The sequence below is a fragment of the Mesoplodon bidens genome (assembly GCF_964165515.1).
Source record: "Mesoplodon bidens genome assembly, chromosome: 8".
In the NCBI taxonomy this organism is placed as follows: domain Eukaryota; kingdom Metazoa; phylum Chordata; class Mammalia; order Artiodactyla; family Ziphiidae; genus Mesoplodon; species Mesoplodon bidens.
The window spans coordinates 14,641,667-14,647,761 of record NC_138165.1 but is presented as its reverse complement, the minus strand read 5'-3'; positions in this window follow the sequence as shown (position 1 = coordinate 14,647,761).

The window sequence follows — 6,095 nt, the reverse complement described above, 5'->3', positions numbered from 1 at the left end:
AACATGGACTAGCATTCTAACACCTAATACAAAAGGCCTAACTTAAGATCTGTCTTGGGAGTTAGAGTTCCAGAACAAAGTTCCCTGGTGGTCCAGTGGTTAGGACTTGGTGCTCTCCCTGCCATGGCCCTGTGTTCAATCCCTGGCAGGGGAAAGATCCCACAAGCCACAGAGCATGGCCAAAAAAAAAAAAAAAAAAAAAAAACCAAAAAACAAAATTTTGCCTTGCAAAATGACTTATCGTCAATCACCGAAGTTGGCTAACTTTGAAGTACATTGACAGCTTTAACTTGTCACAGCACTCCTGACATTTCATTTTCGAAAAAGCTTGAAAAGAAATGTGATAAGAGCCTCATGATGAGAAAACAGGCACAGAGATGTTAAGTAACGTCTCGTGCCGCTGGTGGGTAGGAGACCCAGGACTAGAATCCAGGTCTCCTCAGCCTTTTGCCTTTCCCACTGGAGTCTCCTTTTAGTCCCCGAGCTGGAATACAAGCAAGGGGCAGCTCAGACCAGGCTCTCAGTGTAGGTCACTGTCTTCATACCCAATCTGCCTCTCCTTATGTTCTGACTGCAGCTTCACCATTTTCGTCACCTAAACTGCATACAAGGGCCAAGGGTGCCAGATGGATTCTACCTTTGAAATGTGGCCTGCCATCTCCATGTCTCTTCTGACCCTAATCCAGTTTAAAAACATCATGCTACCACACTGCTCTATAAAACACATCTCTGTCATCTCATTCTCCTGCTTACAAACTTAGAATAGCTACCCAACTATTTACAGAAAGAATTCCAAATTTTGTAAGCCAGTAACTAAGACCTTTCACCATTTGTTCCAAACCCGTCTTTTAAATCTTAACTTCCCGATACTGTATTTCACATACCCTGGTTCCACCCTCAGCCAACATACTGCTGAAATTCTTACCTATTCCTTTCACTCCTCTATAACTTTATTACATTATCCCTTTCATCTTTAGGGACCTGCTTCAAAAGAGCACCTCCACAATGAAGCCCTGCTTGAATTCCATCAGCCAATCTTTTCTGAATTCCCTAGCCTTTAATCTGAACCTCTCTTTGGACACTTTTCTAGCCCTTATTATGATGACTAATGTACATGACTCATATCCCACTATGGACGAGGGGTATGCTTATCTCATTTACTCCAACAACAAACATTTACATGAATACACACTATGTTCTAGGAACAGGGATACAGCAGTGAATACAACAGACCAAAACCCTGCCCTCATGGAGGTTACCTTCTGTTGGTAAATAAGGACACAATATTGGAAGGCGGTGAATGCTATGGTGAAAAGTAAAGCACGTTAAAGGCACTGGGGAGTTGGGTTGGGGGGCTTCTCTTTTAACTAAGTTGGTTAGGAGGTCTAGTGCAGAAGGTAACACTGAGTAAAGGCTTGAAAGAGATAGTAAAAGAACAAAGCAGAGAAAGAAGTGCAAAGGCACTGAGGCATGAGCTAGTATGCAGTTTTCTAGGAAAAGAAAGGCCACTGTGGCTGACACTAACTGAACCAGGGTAGGTGGGATACCACAGCAGAGTATTTTTATACGATGGAAATTTCCTGAAAACTAGTGTAATTGTTTTTTATTATTATGTCTCCCTAATAGTAATAGCTACCACTTATTGAACGCCTACAGAGGCAGTGCTCCTGGTGACTGAAACACATTAATTCTAATCCACACAATAATGAGAAAAAGGTATCATTACCCCACCTTGCAGGTAAAGAAACCAAACCTCTCTGAGGTTAAATCACATGTGAAGGATCACACAGAAAGTTAAACAGCCTGAACTGGAACCTAGGTGTCCACTGGACTCAACTTCGATATAGACTGCCCACATCATAATAAAAGCTTAAGAGTTCTCAGTCTTTACTTCTACTTGGTTTCCGCTGCTTTAATTTTTTCCAACCTCTCATTTGGCTAATTATTTCTAATAGTAGCAGTTATAAATACTACAGAACCTAAATTTCCAACCCTATTTCCAACATTAGTTATAAATTAAAACTTTAACTTACATGTACGTTTAATATGGTCTCTCTTATGAAAACAAGGCTGGAAACGGTTAGAGATGACTTATTCACTCTCATTTCCTCGTAAATAATACCCTTTATTCTCATTTAAAGTTTTAAGCCCTGGCACAGTAGCTCCAGCCTGGAACGAAGAAAATACAGAAATAGGCAAAAGGAATGAATAGTTACTGAACACTTTTAAAATTTGACCACTACCCTCCATACTCGTTTTACTTACCAACTAACATAATACCAACTCAACCGATCATAACATACTGCTTCAACAGACAGCTTACTGGTATGAAACAAAGATCTCTATTCCCTCACATTCACTGACAGTACTTTAACAAAAAATAAAAGTACTAACTGGACTCATGGTATATAGAAAATTTCTAAAAACAGAACTAAAGCACAGTCTGTAGTAAATGAAATGAAAAATCTAGTAAAGAGATTCAAGAGACAAACACAAAACCAAAGGTATACTGAGTTTTGTTCAGCTGTATGGAGAGGGAGAGAGGAATCTCTGAGTTTATAAAAGTTAGGAAATTAAACAAGCCATGTTCAAACCGTTACAGCGACATCTAAGGCTTGTTCAACTGTCAGTTAATATCTCCGCAGTAGCTGAAACAATATTCCAACTCACAACAATAGGAAACTATCTTAATGAACTTAATGAACACGCGCCCCCGACGGGGCCAGGCCGGTTTCCGTGGGATTTACTGGCAATCCAACGCACGGTGGTATTCCTCGACGCAAGTTACGGGGGAAACCCCATCTCAGACCACGCGCGGCTCGGGGTCCCCAGGGAAACGAAAGGCGCCCCTGAAGAGTCCTTCCCGACCCAAGATGGGCAGGATTGCCCCCAGCCCCTTCGCGCTTGCCTGAAAGGAAGAAAGTGGCGACCTCACCGCCGATGGCCGGCCCGCCGCGCGCGCGGCTTGCCCTCCACTATCCGGCCCCGGTCACCTCCGCTCACACCCCCATACAGGCCGCACGGGCCACCCCCTCCAGAGCACGCGCGGCCACCGCCTTCGACGCCGTCCAGTGGGAAGTGCGAGCATCCGGGGCCGCAGCCGTGCGCACCTCTTCCTCCATGGGGGAGCGCCCAGGGGAACCTGTCCCGGACGACCTCCGGCCTCCACCGCCGCCACCAGGTCCAAGGGGCACGGCCGAGAAGAACCTGGGCGCGGCAGAGTGACGCAAGAGAAGCCGCGCGCGCGCGCACTGCGGCGCGGCAAACGCTCCGCCCCCGGCTCGCTTTCCGGTTGTGTTCCGGTCTGTTTTCCAAGTCCTGGTTGGCGGAGGGCGAGGGGCGGGCCAAAGGGAGAAGGTTTAGGAGGCAGCGTTTTGCCACGTATTGTTGGGCAACCAAATGATCAAAGCCAAAGTGCCTTGTACCGTGAATTCCCACGCGCGGTTAGCATGTGAAGCTGCATTTTAAGCGGTGTCCCTAAGAGCCCCTAGGGAAAGGTGCTCCAAGAGGGCAAGGGGCGGGACTAGAGTGAGGCTGGTAGACCGGGATGGGTTGGGGGACGCTGAGGCGCGAGACCAAGAGATGGGGGCGGGGCTCGGCGGGGAGGGGCGGGGCTCGGCGGGGAGGGGCGGGGCTCGGCTCAGGGTCAGGCCCTCTCTTCCCAAACGGTAACTAACCGAATCGGGGAATAGGGAAGTTCTTTGGGAGAGTTTGTGGTTTGGTTAAAGCCGGTCTCCCGACACTTGGAGCAGAGATTTATTTTTCATGAGATGCGCAGGAAACCCACTGTTAAGCTGTCTTGCCTTGGCTCCTCCTGGAACGTGGCAAGTTCCTGGGACCCATCATCATGGTTTCCTCGAAAAAGGACAAAGACAGAGGGCTCATTTATTAGAAACGGGAAGCTCAACTAGCTACATCTGCAGTGAGACCTGCTAATCAATAATACCTTTGTTACAGGTGCAAAAGTCCTCTGGGGATATTCTTCCAGTTTTTGACTAGATACAGAAACACTATTATACCAAATTTAAATCATTTTGGGTGGGAATCTTTCTAAAATGAAGTCTATGTTTATTTAGCCAGGAAATGCCAGATATAATTTGCTCCCTTCAAACTGGACTGTTAACGTTCTAGACTGCACAGCGCCTGACCAGTCTGTTTTTGGTAACTATGCAGCTTCTAATTTGATCTGTAAGCTTGGCAACCAGACAGATGTGCTTTTTAGAACTGGCTCCAGAGGAACTTTTTTGCTTACCTTTTTGGTCTCAGCTGAATTCTAGCTAGATGAGGAATTACATTTGACTATTGATAGCTGGCAAGCTGGTCTCTGATGCTGTGGTAGATGGATAAAAATGGCTCTGATTCTCTACTCATCCATGTGCCCACGCATTTGGCAGAGTGGCTTTGCAGTTCCACTCCAGCCTTGGCCTTGGCCTTGGGACTGTCTTTGGCCAAGAAAATGTGGTGGTTCGCAGCCTAAATCATGATGAGAAGAAGCCTGGACTAGTTTGCTGGAGGAGGAGACCAGGCCGAGCAGAGCAACTTGCAAAGCCCCCGAGCTGCCTCAGAGACCAGACATTGAGCCAAGCTGGTTGAGGTCCACGAAACTGTGCTGGTGACCCATAGACATACGAGAAAGAATAAAGGAATCTTGTATTAAGTCACTCTTTTTTTTTTGCGGTACGCGGGTCTCTCACTGTTGTGGCCTCTCCCGTTGCGGAGCACAGGCTCCGGACGCGAAGGCTCAGCGGCCATGGCTCACGGGCCCAGCCTCTCCGCAGCATGTGGGATCCTCCCGGACCGGGGCACGAACCCGTGTCCCCTGCCTCGGCAGGCGGACTCTCAACCACTGTGCCACCAGGGAAGCCCCTAAGTCACTCTTTTTACATCTAGGAGGCAGATGGCTGTAATGAAAGTAGTGGTTGGTTCATATGAACAAGAATGCTTAGAAATTATGTTGACTTAACCTAACAAATGTGCCTGCAGCTCTTTCCTGCCAGTATTCTAATCATCCCATCCTTCTCTCGTCATTGTAGCTCACCGACTCACCTCACATGCACTATCTGGACTCCCCCCACACCTGACACTGTCATATTGCACAGTGCATTGTTTCTATAAGTGTATATAATATTCCTTGCTAATTGTGATGTACGCTCCTTAAATGCCCAGATAACTTCTCCAGCACATGATGTTGCACATCTTATATACCGGAAGCGTTCAAGCATTGATCGTAGATGTTTTTAAACTTTTAAAAGTTGAATGCCTTTTCATACCCTGCTGGTAGGATTGTAAAATGGTACAACCTCCTTGTAAAACAGTTTGGCAGTTTCTTAAAAGCTTAAGCATAGAACAACCATATGACCCAGCTATTCAACTCCTGGGTCTTTTTACCCGAGAGAAATGAAAGCATATACCATTAAAAGCTATAATGTAAATGAATGTAATGTGAATGTAAAGGAACATTCAGTAGTGGCTTTATGTATAATAACGAAAAAATAGACACAATCCAAATGTCCATCAGCAGATGAATGGATAAACAACTATGGTATGTCCATATAATGGAATACTACTGAGCAAAAAAAGGGAATGAACTATTGATACATGCTATAACATGACAGAATGTCAAAATAATTATAAGTGAAAGAAGCCAGACCAAAGAAAGAGTATATACTAAATGATTACATTTATATAAAATGCTAGGAAATGGTTGGTAATATGTAGCAACAGAAAGCAGATGAATGGTTGGGAGTGGAGAGGTCAAGGAGGGCAGAGGGATTACAATGGAGTAAAAAGAAACTTCGAGAGTGATAGGTATGTTCACTGTTTTGCTCATGGTGATGCTTTCATCATAGGACATACATCAAAACACCAAACTGTATATATATATATGCAGTTTATTGCATGTCAAAGCAATTAAAACTGTTAAAATCTACTTTTTGTCACTGTTATAGAAGTATAGGCAAGACTTCTTATTAAAATAGTATTTTTTAAAATCATGTATTACTAAATCAAATTGTTTTCTCATGTATAAATTGTTCTCCAGTTACTCTCCTCTGTTTTGGTTTTGTTACCAGATGCCAGCCAGAAACATGACAACA